The sequence below is a fragment of the Arvicola amphibius genome, chromosome 1 (assembly GCF_903992535.2).
Source record: "Arvicola amphibius chromosome 1, mArvAmp1.2, whole genome shotgun sequence".
Taxonomy (NCBI): Eukaryota; Metazoa; Chordata; class Mammalia; order Rodentia; family Cricetidae; genus Arvicola; species Arvicola amphibius.
In genome coordinates, this window is record NC_052047.1 from 142,546,074 (window position 1) to 142,561,404 (window position 15,331).

The 15,331-nt window shown below is 41.1% G+C and overlaps 1 protein-coding gene across 1 annotated transcript in view; it reads left to right on the plus strand.

Moving 5' to 3' along the window:
- Positions 1–12,095: 12,095 nt before the first annotated feature.
- Positions 12,096–15,331, plus strand: part of LOC119816136 (olfactory receptor 13A1-like) — a 40,621-nt gene continuing 37,385 nt past the window's right edge. Inside the window, exon 1 of the mRNA XM_038332468.1 lies at positions 12,096–12,334. The gene's annotated coding sequence lies outside the window, so the exon portion shown is untranslated. The remainder of the gene's footprint in view (positions 12,335–15,331) is intronic.

A 15,331-nucleotide genomic window follows, 5' to 3' on the forward strand; every position in this document is an offset into this window, starting at 1 on the left:
TCTTCATCCTTGTGGGTAAAATACCTTCTCAAAAACATTTATTCTGCCTCGTGTTTTCAGAGGAAACACTCCAGAGACACTTAGCTATTTGTTTTTGTGTATTGTCATGTGGGGCCTCACTGTAGTGGGCATATGTAGTGCAGAAGCTTCCTCCCTTCAAAGTAGCCCAGAACACATATTAGAGGAACAACCGTGCTCAACTGGCCTTCTCCTTTCTCTTTAGCGCAGGCTTTCTAGTCCCCAGTCCCAGGGATGGTGTTGCCAATGTGGAGAGTGGATCCCCTGCTTCAGTAATTCATTCCTGGAAACACTCTCAGCTGCAGGGACAGAAGGAAACTCAGTGACTTCATAGGTTGCTTTAATTCAGCTTTGGTGACAATAAAGAGTCACGCCAGTGAATCACTGGCCTTCTTCACCTGTTTCACCTGTCGGTTTCTCTGACACTGTTTGCTTCAAGTCACCTTTTGTACCTTCCCTTCTGTTCCTGGTCTCATGATGGCTGTGTAAGCTGCAGAACAACTGACAACTGACCAAACACCAAGTACACATATGTTCACAAACACACATACGAGCATACATCTCTTAGATACGTTATTTGGGCATTCTTATCATGGTGGTGTGATGGCTAGAGATACTTCATTCTGTGCTAGGCATCCATCCTGGTACCTAAGAGCCATTTGTCTCTGACTCAAGTTCCTGAATGATGAGTTACCAGTAACCCTGACTCCTTGACCCCCACCAAGGAATGTGCAGGTATAACCATCTGCTTGTTATCCTATGCCTAATTGCTGAAACTTGGCTCCTATAACTTGCTAATGCTGGTATTCAAAAATTATTTTGAGGTTTCCTTGACCGCTCAGTCTTAGCAGAGCAGAACAGCTCTATGGCTCCTGTAGTTTGCTTGTGCAGATATGCAAGGATTTGTTTTCATTTTCACTTTTTAAAACCCTTCCTCACTCAGTTCTGCATCACATGCCTCTGATTTGGGTTAGAGACTGTCTCCAGTCTATCAGTTTTAATAAGCTAATCATAATCTGAACTGAGACTGTGTATTTTTTTTACCAGTGGTCTTGAACTCTATACTATTTGGAGACCCCAGAGAGATCCTGGAGATGGCAGATTCCAGGATGGAGAAAACAGATGCTGGTGTGAGACAGACTTGGAGGCCCAGAGAAGCTCAACCATTGCTGCCATAAATTAGTCACTAGTTGGGGACAAGCTCTAGTTGAGGGCAAGTACTGCCCCTCAAAGGCTGAGGGAGAGCAACCTTATGTCAGGGGGAGCATGTTGTGGAACTGGGCACCCAGGGAAAACCAGACTGTGACCTCCACAACTCTGCAAATCGATAATAACATGAAAGCAAACATTTCCGGCAAATAGGCACTTGAAGCAGAACTAATCAGTAAGTTGGTCAAGGAGTTGGGATATTTAGAGAAAGATGGGAGATCGATCATGATCAGAGACCCAGTCTTCAGTGATAGAACAGAGACATATTTCTATACCCTTGGTTGTGGCATAGGAATGAAGGTGGCCACCACAATCCTGTTTGTCTGGTCTCCTGAGCCTGTGTGGATGGTCTGTCTTTTTAAGTCATGTGTTTTTGTTTGATAGATTTGTGTTTTCTGGGGTGCTTGTAACATTTGTTGCTAAAATGGGAATCATACTGAATACAGCCAAGTCTCCTTTGAACTTCATGCTGCAAATCTTCCAGGAGTTCCAGGGAGTGGACAACAGAGTTGAGATGTGACTGAAATTGTACTCTATGTGAACTAGAATGACCAGATGTAGGGTCACTCAACACTCAAACTGCCAAGAGAGTCTGTCAAGTGCTCACAGGGAACCCTGGCCACTCTGACCAGTTCCCTAAGATTGATAATAGGCTCCCCCCTCCTCCTAGAGCTCCCTCCTTGGCTGAAATGTTGTGCTTTAAACAAGTGTCTCTGTTTAGTTGCAAAAACAATGAGTCAAAAACCCAAATAAAATGTCTGCACTCTCTATTCTGTGGGGGAAGAGGTAGACATGCCATGCCCCCAGTCAATCTAGAACCCAACTGTGTCTGAAGGTGACCATGTACCTGCATTCCCTAGACTCTATCTTGACCTGTCCTCCTCACCTTCACAGAATCAAAGTGTGCTGGAATTTCTCCAAACTGGGTAAGGCAGATACAAGCTGTTCTCCTAAGAAAGGCATCCCCAGAGGTTTCTCACTCCCAGCAGAATAAGGAGCTGGTAGGGAGTAAAGGCCCAGAGATGCTTTTCAAGTTTATCTTCCTTTTTCAACCAGTGGCTTACATAACTGAAAGACCCATACTATTCCATTCTCAAAAAGCTTCAGGCCCTCATCAATCTGTTGGAACAGTTTTCTTTACCCATCAACCCACACAGGATGATTGTAAACAGCCACTGGGTGCCCTTTTTACCATCAAGGAGAGAGAACAAACCATGGCTGAAGGCAGGAAGTCTGCAACAGGTCCGAGGGTAAGCAGGGTAGACACAGAAAGAAGAGCCAAGTGAATGCTTCCCTCACCTTTACCAAGCTGGGATCCCATTCCTGACCAAGGTCAGGTGGCACTAGACAAACCCCCAAGCCCTACTGACCAGAATGAGAGAGTCGTTAGAAAGCCAGCTCATCTCTCAAAGGTGTCTAACGTAATTCGGGGAGATCAGGAATCTCTTGCTGGATTCCTGCCAGGAGGATTACTGGAAGTTACCCCCATTGGCCCAGATGCCCCAGAAAACCAGCAGACTAATTAATATTGCTTTTCTCACACAGTCAACCCCAGATATTCACAGGAAGTTATAAAAATTAGAAAAGTTCAAGGGAATGAATAGGTCACAGTTTTTAGAAATAGCTCAGCAGAATTTTAACAGTAGAAATCCAGAAGAGAAGGACAGGAGGCTGGTCAGAATAACAGTGGCTGTGTTCAGTGATGGGCCCAGCAGAAAACAGAAGTACTCCAGGTAAACAAATCAGCCTCAATAAGCACAATGTTCAAATTCTAAAGAAAAAGGACCTGGGAAGAATGAGTGCACATCATGTAGGGGAAAATGTGGATAAATCTTCAGTCTGACAGGATCAAATTGAGGAGGCCATTGATCTGTACCAGGAGCCCCAGGAACCCATCATCACAGGGAAAGTAAGTGGCAGAACTCTTCTTCCTGGTGGATGATGGTACAGTCCATTGAGTTCTAACCCAATCCCTGGGCTTCTCACTAAGAAGAGAAGCACTACCCAAGGGGCCACTGGGACCAGTACCTACTCTTGGAACACCGCTTGAGAAGGAAACCTTGGACACGGTACTAAACTCATTTTTTCTTGTTGTGCTCGAAGAGTCCTGTTGAAAAAACTTAACATCACTAACACATTCAATAAGAAAAAAAGTCACTCTGAACCTAATGAGTCCACACCCAGCCACCCTGTGACTTGCTCTTTTCAGAAGAAAAGAAAATGACAGAGAATAGTACTAAGGAATGAGAGAGATTGACCCTTGTAGTGAGGAGCTGTGGGCAAGCCTGCTTTCATCCCGCCTGGATCCCACACGGCTAGCTTTACACGCGAAATAACGACACACAAATTGTATTCTTTAAACACTGCCTGGCCCATTAGTTTCATCCTCTTACTCACATCTTGACTTACCCATTTCTAATAATCTGTGTAGCACCATGAGTGGTGTCTTACCAGGAAAGATTCAGCACATCTGACCTGGTGGCTGGCTTCATGGCATCTGTCCCAGAGAGTAGAGGCAGGGCAATTGTCTGAGCCATCTACCTCACTTCCTTCTTCCTGTTCTGTCTACTCCACCCACCTAAGGGCTGGCCTATCAAATGGGCCAAGACAGTTTCTCTATTAACGAATAAAATCAAGACAAACAGAAGACTCTCCCACGTCATTTCCCCTTTTTCTGTTTAAACAAAAAAAAGAAGGCTTTAACTTTAACATAGCAAAATTACATGTAACAAAACAGTTGTCAAGTAAGAATTACAGTTACAGTATTTATATCTACTTTATCTTTTATCATAACTAAGGAAAACTATAACTATCTATCTATTCTTCAACTCTATCAAAGACTCCAGAAGGACACAATATTACCTAGGTGAACAAGAAGTAAGCTACTTCCAAAACTCTAGAAATGACAGAGACATCTTGCTGCCTGAACAGTCACCCAAAGTTCCTCTGTACTGTTGGGGCATCCATCTTTGGCCTACAGGCCCATAGTATCCAGCAGACATTTCCATGAAGCAGGAAATTTCAAAGGCAGTTCAGTCACTATCTGCTGTGTCCTGTAGAATGTCTCACAGACTCTTTCATGAATCAGGACCCCCGAAAGACCATCTCACCTTTAGGCAAGTTCAGCAGTCCTCTTTCTGCAGGTTCTTTGTGTCCAGTTCATGCATCAGTCCAGGCAAGAGCAGTTTCTTGCCCAAATGGCTAATCAACTCCATAAGGAGCCTCTTCGATGCCCATCTTCCTCTTGAAGTAGATTGGTGCTGCCAGGAGCAGACATGTCTCATTGTCATGAAAAGTCCTAAGTTATTAAAACATTTAAAATTTTATATTCTGTAGTCTTTTAAAGATATGAAGAATGCCTATTAACTAAAATATATCTCTACATGTCTAGAAAATCTAACATGACTACAAGCTTGACTATTATCAATGATTATTCATTAACAACCTATATACATTACATTTTTAAATGAACTACATAATCACAATACCTTAATCAAGATCAGAAATATATATACTTATAACAAAATTGACCTTAAAATCCATACCAATGCAAATTATTCATATCTATATCATATCTCTTTTTAAATGTAAAAGAACACTTATAAACAATATTTGGGAATATGGACATAGTTATTTCTCTCCAAACTGCTTCCTGAGAATGGGGGCGCTGTTAATCAGATCTTTCATGGTGTAACCTGTGTGCTAGGTTCCTCTCAGTCGGCAGTTGAGCAAAGTAATTTTTTGAGGGTGTTCACAGCAACCTTTCAGGAGGGCATGGTCTATCATACCATGTTGGGATAGAAGCAATCCAATGGGTCTCATTTTCTCTAAAAACAAAAGAAGAATCTCTTTTCCAAAGTATCATATCCTTAGATCCAAATTCTGAAGTCAAGGTATTTTCAAAATATCTATGTTAGATTAGTTCAACAGCATTTATAAACAAATATCTTTTAGCAGCTGTTGCTCCTTCCTCAGCATTCAAACAATTCAAAGAGAGCATAATAGCATACAGTATCAAGGTTCTCTGTGTATTTTCCATCTTTGTGCGGCTTTGTTTTAACCTCTATTTCTTTTATTTTTACTTTTACTTTTTGAGACAGGTTCTCTGTATATCTTTGTCCTGGAATAACCCTGTAGACCAGGCTGGCCTTGAACTCAGAAGTCTACTTGCCTCAGCCTCCCCAGTACTGGGATTAAAGGTGTGTGCTACAACACCTTGAACTCTCAGAGATCCATCTGTCCCTGCCTCCCAGGGCATTGGGATTAAAGGTGTGTACCACCACAACAAACTACTTCCTTTTTTTCTTTTTTTACTTTTAAGAACTTTAACCTTTAGCCTGCATATATTTTTAACACACTGGAAACCATTTAGAGGTTTTCTTTGTCTTTGAATTTCTCCTTACTGTATATCTCTCTTTTTCTGACCACACAAGTCTCTAATTTATCAAGCAACATAGGTAGGACCAAAGCCATGGTCTTGACAGCTAGATCCAGCCCATTCCCTAGCCTTCCAGCCTCATGGCAGACATACTGGCTGTAGCCCTGTTTATCACCACAACTCTGTGGCAGTTCAAGGTCCCTGCCAGCAAGCAAGCTGCAACAGTGTCAAACAACAATCAAAAGCTCCATAGTCAGGACTGACTGCTTGAAAGAGCCAGAGCCTGCCCCGGCAGGACAGCCCAGAAAGCCGGCACTTCAAAAACGGCACAACCTTTTTCCTGCTACGGCCGAAAACTGAAAACCATGCGCTCAGCTTTCCATCAACACTGTTTAAGTGTTTCGTAGTAGGACCTCCTAAAAGAGCTGCAGGGTTTTGCAGCCAAAGTTGAACCAGGAAGCTCCTCCTAGACGAGAGCATCTGCTTTCCTCTAGCAAACAGAACAGACCCGAGAAATTGCTGCCACCAAGAAAACATGCCTTACTCTATTCTTTCCCAAGCTTTCTCAGGATTTCGGTGGATTCAGCCATCCACATAGGGTGCCATTCTGTAGTGCGGAGTAGCAGGATGTGTTCCTGCTGCCCGGATCCCGGCTGCCTGGCTAGCTTATGCCCCAAAATAACAACACACAAACTGTATTCATTTAAACACTGCCTCGCCCATTAGTTTCAGCCTCTTACTCACATCTTGACTAACCCATATCTAATAATCTGTGTAGCACCACGAAGTGGTGCCTTACCGGGAAGATTCTAGCATATGTACATCTTGGGCCAGAGCTTCATCGCATCTCACCCAGAGAGGAGAGGCATGGCAATTGCCCGAGGCATCTATCTCACTTCCTTCTTCCTGTTCTGTCTACTCCACCCACCTAAGGGCTGGCCTATTAAATGGGCCAAGGCAGTGTCGTTATTAACGAATGAAATCAACACAAACAGAAGACTCTCCCACATCAGTTCAGGACTTAAGGGGAGTAAATAAAAATCAGAAATAATGTGCCCAACTGTAACACACTATTATACTTTGTTTGGCTAGTGGTATACATAAAAAAACTGTATATATTGTTTTAGACCTGAAGGATGCCTTTTTATCTCTGCCTCTGGAACCCGTGAATAATCCTGTATTTGCCTTTGAATGGACAGATCCCAAGACAGGTATTTGTTAACCAGGACATGACTACCACAGAGTGGTAAGAACTCTCCCTCTCTGTTTGATGAGGCTCTTAGTGCAGACTTGCTTGAGCACTGCAAAGGGCACCTGAATGTCACCCTCTTGCGGATGTGGATGGTCTCATTGCTGCACACACCCTGAAAGAGTTCCAGCAAGCCACAGTGGAATTTCTTGGAACTCCAGCATCTGTGTTACTACATGTCTGCTGAAAAAAAGATTCCAATAAGGTAACCTTTCTAGATCATTCACCAAGAGGAGACAAACAATGAAATCCAGAGAACAATAAGAATAAACTTTAAAATCTGTACTTCAGCAAACTAGAAAACCTAAAAGAAATGGTTAAAAATCTTAATATATTTCACCTACCATAGGCAAATCGAGATCTATAAGCAATTTAAATAGATCTTTAACCCTAGTGAAATATAAAGAGTATTTGTGAATATCAACACTCTCAAATTATTTTATAAACTAGAAATGGAAGGAACATTTCTTAATTCTTTTTATAGGGTCACAATTATTTTGATACCTAAACTACACAAAGACCCAGAATTATACACTAATGTCTCCTATGAACATAGATACAAAATTCTCAATTAAAAAAATGCAAATGGAATCCCAGAATACATCAAAAGGATAATCCACCTTGATAAAGTAGGCTTCATTCCAGAACCACAGCTTTGGTACAGCATATTTAAATCAATAAATGTAATCTATCACAGAATCAGAGTAAAAGACAAAAATTACCAATTAAATGCAAAAAAGCCTTTGACAAAATTCAAACCCTTTTATAATAAAAAAGTCCAGAAAAGACAAGAGATGAAGGACATAACTCAACATTACAAAGGTGACTTGCAGCAGCCCATGTCTAACATCACACTAAATGGAGAGAAACTCAACACATTTCCACTAAATCAGGAGCAAGAGAAATATGCCCACTATCTCATGCCTATTCTAAAGTACTTAAAGTCTCAGCTAGAGCAATAAGACTACTGAAGACCAAGAAGATACAAAGGAAAAGAAGGAGTCAAAGAATCTGTATTTGCAGATGGTATAATTGTTTACATAATAGACCCTTAAAACTCAACTACTGAATCCCTACAACTGATAAACATTTTCAGCAAAGCAGAAGGATACAAAAAAATCAGTAGCCTTCCTTCACATACAAAAGTGACTGATTGGGAAAGTAATCGGGGAAGCCATGCCTTTCACAATGGCTTTAAAAATGTCTAGGGGAACACTAACCAAGCAAGTGGAAAAGTTTCATGATGAAATTTTAAGACGTTGAATAAGCTATAAGAAGATAAAATTATCTCCCATGCTTATGGGCCAGTACAATCAGTACAGTGAAACTGAACATCCAACCAAAAGCAATCATCAGGTTCAATGAAATCCTCATCAAAATTACAACACCATTACTCACAGAAAGTGAAAGGACAGGTTTCAGCTTTGTATGGAAACAAAATTATAAGGATGGCTAAGACAATCCTGAATAACCAAAGAACTGCTGGAGATATCACCATCCCTGATTTGAAGCTGTACTACAGAGCTACAGAAATAAAACTAACATTGTTTTGACATAAAAACAGATATGTTGATCAATAGAATTAAATTGAAGGCACAAACATCAGTCCACACAGCTATGGCCACCTGATACTTTATAAAGAGGCTGGAAAATAGACAGCATCTTTAGAAAATTACGTTGATAAAACTGGATGGCTACATTCAGAAGAGTCATGAAAGATCCATCCTCATCCATCTTGAACAAAACTCAATTCCAAATGGGTCAAGGACCTCAACATCAGGTCAGAATCCTTAAATCTGATAGAAGAGAAAATGGTGAATTATCTTGAACTCGTTAACATAGGGAATGTTTTTCTGAATAGGACACCAATAGCACAGGCACTAAGATCAACTATGGGACCTCATGAAGCCAAAAAGCTTCTGTATAGCAAAGGATATTGTCATTCAGACAAATTGGCAGGCTACAGAATCAGCAAAGATTTTTATCAACTATACCTCTGTTAGAGGGCTAATAACTAAAATACATAATGAACTCAAAAAACTGAATATCAAAAAATACCCAGTCAAAAATGGGGTACAGCAGGCCCTGCACCTTGCCAGGACAGCACAATAGAGCAGACCCTGTTAGTAGAGGTGTGGGTTAACCAGTCCCAAAAGTGTAACCATGGGAGAGCTGTCCTTACTTCTTATCTGTCTTGTGGTGGCATGGAAGAGGGGATGATGTCTTCTTCTCCTGCCCATCAATGCCTGAGGCATGAGTGAAAGCTGGCCCTATGGTTATAATAGTGGAAGAGCCATCCCTGACCCCACCAGCTGCAATTGGGAGAGCAGGCCCTGCACCTCGCCAGGCAGCACCATAGAGTCAACACTTTAACATAGGTATGGGTGAGACATCTCTGAAATTATGACTATGGGAGATCTGTCCCCATTACTCATCTGTCCTGTGGCAGCACGGAGGGGAGAGAACTGCCCTTCCCCATTCCCACCGCACTCATGATCATCAGAGAGGTAGAAGAACTAGTCATGTGGTCATAAGAGAGGAAGAGCTGTCCCTACCCCCACTAGCTGCAACATTCATGAGAGCAGGTCCTGTACCTCACCAGAGTGGAAAAATAGAGCCAGCCCTGTTAGCAAAGATATGGGTGAGCCAGCCCCAAAGGTGTGAGCATGGGAGAGCAGTTCCAGCTTCTCATCTGTCTTGTGGCAGTACGGGAAGAGGAAAGTTGCCATCCCTTCCAACTATCAATGCCTGGGGCATATGGGAGAGATGATCTTTTGGTCATAAGAGTGGGAGAGCCATCCCTGATTCCCACAAGCTGCAACACTTGGGAAAGCAGGCTCTGAACCCCACCTGAGCAGTACAACAGAACCAACCCTGTTAGTGGAGATAAGGGTGAGTCATGGGGCAGCTGTTCCCATTACTTATCTGCTTTGTGACTCATGGGCAGAGGAGAGTTGCCACCCCTGCACATCAACACCTGAGACCGTAGTAAAGAGGCCATTTATTTGTTCCCAGCTGCCCAGACCCAAAATAACCACACAGAAACTATATTAATTTAATCACTGCTTGCTAATCACTTAAGCATATTACTAGTTAGCTCTTACATCTAGAATTAACCAACCCATTTCCATTATTTTATATTTTACCATGAGGCTTGAGGCCTACCAGCAAGGTTCCAGCTGGCAGCTCATGTCTTTCCCCTCTGGCAGCTCCCTGACTCCACCCTCTTTCTTCAAGCATTCAGTTTAGTTTTCCCCCCACCTAGCTCTGTTCTGCCCTGCTATAGGCTCAAATCAGTTTCTTTATTCATTAACCAATAAAAACATCACATATACAGAAGGACTTCCCACATTGTCTCCTCTTTTCTGTTTAAATAAAAAGGAAGGTTTTAACCTTAACATAGTAAAATTACATATAACAAAAAAGATATCAAGCAAGAATTACAGTTACAATATTTATATCTACTTTATCTTTTATAATTATAATCAGTGTTAATTGCTGTTCTACTCTTAATCCCAGAAATTGAAAACACCGTACATGTCTGTCAATAGGTTAATTAATAAAATTAGGGGTAGATTTATACAATAAAATATTTTCATATTAAAAAAAATGAAATCAGCAACAGGAAGGTGAATACCACCCAGCTATGAACCCTTCAAACTACAGTGGTGAACTCTTTGCATGATAAACCGTTGTAACAGAGGCAAAAAATGTTTTGGGAGTAACCAACCACTACTTAACTGGATATAAGGTCTTTGCTGTGAGTAGAATCCATGCCTGACACTGTTCCAATGGCCAGAGAGACTATATAGGGCATGAAACGAAGGGAATACTAAGCACTGTAGTTCTGATAAAGGTAAGGAGCAACAAAATGACTCCTAAAAAACATCTGCCCTACTCATAGATCAGTGTCTCACTCAGCCATCATTAGAGGTCTTCCCCTGTAATACATGGGAGCAAAGACAGAAGTCCGCAGCCTTACAATGTGCAACTAGTAAGAGACCTTGAAGTACTCAGTGATAAATCTTTCTCACCAATACAGCATCACTGGGCATATGAACCCAGCTTATGTGCAGGCCCCATGGCCAGCCGTAAATGAAAAACAAAATCTATCTGAACAGGATTTTTTTTTGGGGGGGGGGGAGGGGAGGTTGGCTGCTTCTTCTCTTTTTCTACTTTTACGTGTCTATTGCAATTTCTGAATTTCTGTTCTCGTGGACTTGGGTTGTGCATGTTTATCGTGTTTTTTATCGTGCTCATTTTTGTTGCTTGCTTTCTAAAGCAGAGAAGATGAAAAGGCATGGAGTTGGGTGGGTAGGAAGAATCTAGGAGTTGGGGGTAATCACAATCAACATTTATTGTGTGAGAAATTATTATTCAATTAAAATGTAACTAAATTGATTTTATTTAGGGATTTTTTAATGAAGAATCTGAAGACACATAACATTTTGAATAATTTTTTTTTTTTTTTAGGTTTCGAGACAGGGTTTCTCTATAGCTTTCGAGCCTGTCCTGGAACTAGCTCTTGAAGACCAGGCTGACCTCAAACTCACAGAGATCCACCTGCCTCTGCCTCCTGAGTGCTGGGATTAAAGGCGTGCACCACCACTGCCCAGCAAAATTTTGAATAAATTTTTATCTTTAAAATTTGTTGAAATTATAATTTGATTTTAATTTTTATTCTGTTCCTTTTTCTCTCAAAACTTTCCCCTATATTCCTCCCAGGCTCCTCTCCAAATCATGGTAGCTTTCTATTTACTATTTGTTATTGACTGCATATATGTATATATATTGATGTATATTACTAAATAAAAACTGATATGACGTATAGTGCCGTATATGTGTGTGTGTGTGTGTGTGTGTGTGTGTGTGTGTCTCAAGACTGACTTATATTTTAAGTGCTTATAAATGTAGCAAACAGAATGGAAATGCTGGAATCATAACAATAACATTGGAAGGCTTGAATGTAAGAAGAGGTAAGGGAGGCACAGACATAGGACATACTTAGAATAAACCCATTGTGTGAGTGTAAAAGTCAAATGAAGTACTCTTAGCAGAATGCGGAAGAGTTCATTTGTATCAACATGAGGCCATCCAAACAAGTCATAAGAATGCCAACAAGATTTGGGGAGAAGCATGCAGAGTGTTGGTGGAGGGAAGTATAAAGGGGAAACTGCTACTGCCAATATTATGAAACTCCCTTGACCGTCCTCCTCCACATCAGTCTGCAGGGAGCTTGGGTCATGAAGCCACAAGTCCCTTTTAATTAATCCTAAGAGCCTTCTCCTTCAGTTTCTATCCCAGGAGTCCCTTGGACAAACACTTGTCCCTGGTCTCAGAAAATCACAGGTGTTTATGAAGGACAGGAGCTTCAGAGGGACACTAAAGACTTGGCACTTGTAGGAGAGGAGAGTCTGTGCTCAGCAGTGGGCACCTTTGTGGGAGCCATCTGTCACCTGAGTTCACTATGACAGAAAAAGGTAAGTGGAAGTTTAATGCCCACTGTGTGGCTCTTCCGGCTCACAGTGGAGTTCCAAAACAAAATTCTCACTAAGGAAGTGCCATTTATTCCAGTGTTTGGAACATCACTTTATGTTCCAAATATGAGGGACATCAATTTATGATCTCAGTGAGTCCTGACACTGAAAAAGAGTTCTGGGTCAGAGAAGAGATTATGACAGAAAAGATTTTGTTTCATGCTCCATTGTACAAACAGGAGAATGTCTAGATTCTAATCGCGATGAGAGAGTTTGTTCATGTCTATTATTTGTTCCTTATGTTAAAATCTGTTAAAATCTGACTTCTTTATTCATCATGCACAGTACTCAAACTAATATTGAAATGAAATCAACAGATGTAGATGGATCTATTATCTATCTCTATCTCAGTGTGTCTATCTATCTATCATCTATCTATCTCTCTCTATCTATCTATCTATCTATCTATCTATCTATCTATCTATCTATCTGGATGACTACATAGGAGTTTAGTGGTGTCTTGTTTGTCCATATCATCCAGAGAAGATGGTGAGAGATGCCACAAAGAGATTCTCGTTACTCTATTGTCCAGAGTTTACTGTTGATGTTCAAAAAATGACCCTCACCTTCCATGGAGGTGAAAACACAGCCCAGCCTTCTGGTGCTAGCCATACAGTCTGCAACAGATAAGGTCTTCCATGACTGGGAGTAATTTAAAGAAACAATTTCATTCATCTAAACAGACGTACCTAGAAAAATGGCTGAATAAAGAGAGGGAGGGCTTTGTATAAAAGGGCTGCAAGAGTAAAGATTTCCTCTCCCAATTGTTCAGGACCTATCATGGGCTCTGCAGACACACCAGTTTGTGATTGTGGTAAGTATCCCCGGCTGCATTGCTCCTGGTCTAGGCTCAGCTTCTGAAGGTTTTTCATTCAGCCTTGCTGAGATCTGGCTTATATGTAGCCATGAGTATCTGTTGTGAAATTGCTCGCCACAAACTCCCCACCTGTATACTAGATTCTCCCACATCTACTTAGGCACAAAAGGGAATATTAGCAATCAAAATTAAATGCACAACCATCAAGATAGAATTATGGGAAAAGGGCATGGGTGTATTCAACTGCACTCTCTGGTTCACAATGTGTATGGCTGACCAGTTGAGAAAATTATTGATTAATTTTCCTATAACAATAGCACATCTGAGTAAGGTAATATTGTCTGCTAGGCCAATATGAATGACAGGCATCAAAATATTGTTTGCTAAACATAGAATTATGAAAAGAATAATTATTTATTTATAGTTCTCCTGAAGTAGAATTCTACTTCCCATCGTGCATGCAAAATATTACACAAAAGAAAAATAGGATGGAAGGAAGAAGAAAAAAGAAAAACCTGTCCATTAGTTTGTGGGGTATAAAAGTAAGACAGGTCCTAGGTGGCCAATACAGGTAAAATAGCAGACCTTGTACCCCAAAGTGAGTTCCACCGACCTCTTCTCTCTGTAGACTGTCTTCCTTGATAGTACAAACACTGAGGTTCCTCCATGTACTCCAAACCACTTTTCCTATAAAAAAAAAAACACATACTCTGCAGGGAACTGAGACTGTGAAAGTCCTGTGTCTAACCCAGGTTTGCCCATCACGGATTCATAGTCATGGTGATAAACTTCTAATCTCCTTCCCACTGTTGGTTCTTGAAAAACAAAGCTCCCTCCAGTTTTCTAGCCAGCTTCAATATAGACTTGGCAATCCCAGCATTGGGCACCTATTTGGTATCACTAATTGTTACCGGTCTAGGAACTTCAGGGTAAAAAAAAAAAAAAAATAGAGCCCTGAAGGTGTCTGTGTCTCCTAGAAGAGGTACTTATTATTCGCCACAAAACTAAGAACCTTACAGGCTGTCACCACACTGTCAATGCCCAGGTCTCCTTGTCCCTCTACTGAGGGATCATGTTATCAGCCTTTGGGCATTCATTGCTATCATTCTATTTCGTTTCTAAGTGTTCTCAGTGAACACACGTGGAACACTTTATTTATCAATGTGGCTGATACAGCTTTGGTCAGAAAGTTTGACACACGTGATATGGAATCATTGATGTACTTGCGTTCTGTGCAGACCTGTATGGGCCGTACACACACTCACATTCCATCTCTCACTGCTGCAAAGTGAATGCACGAGCATAGAGGCTGCCTTGGGATTCCTAGAGTGGCAAAGGCGTTGTGTTTCACTGTCCAGAAGACATGTCTCTGTGTGACCTCTCTAGGAATAGTCCAGTTCCACAGAGGTCACACTCTCCCCTTTCTCATTACTGTCTCCTCTCTCCTCTTTAAGAGATGGGGCTTGCATTTTGCTGAATATAGTTTCCATTTGCTCTAACACACTTCAAAGATTTGAATGGTGAATTCCAACGCTTTTACTAAAGGAAACTTAACACATAAAAGTAATCTTTCTTTATAGGTTTGAAGGTTCATTTAAGGAAGAGGTTTTCATTTTTTACCAGACTTTACAATACTCCCTTCACAATTCTATGAAGATGCAGGACATTTTCATGACCCCAAAAGTCCTCTATACCCTCTTGTTCAGGTCACAATAATTAGGAGGTAGCACAGGTGTGCATCTTCTGTTACAGATCAGGTTGTGAGTGCATTTCCCTCCCATGAACCCACATAACTTCACTGTGAACAGTTATTGTGCTCATCTTAAACCTTGAACTCCATCCATATTGCTTTCTGTTTATATAAGACTTTTCTGTGATATGTTTTTCTGAATGGGTATCGTGAATAACAAAAGCTATCATGAATTCTGTCAATAAGTGCTGTTATTTGTAATAGAAGGTCACTGCATATGTTGTTGGGATATAGGTTGATATGTCAATATGTGTACACATATTCTCAGTAATTGTTTACATTTCTGTGACTTTGTCATTTCTGTCTTCTCAAGCTTTGATCTCCTCCCTTCTTGTTATTTGTAAATACATAAGGAATGGTTGCGGCATGTAGT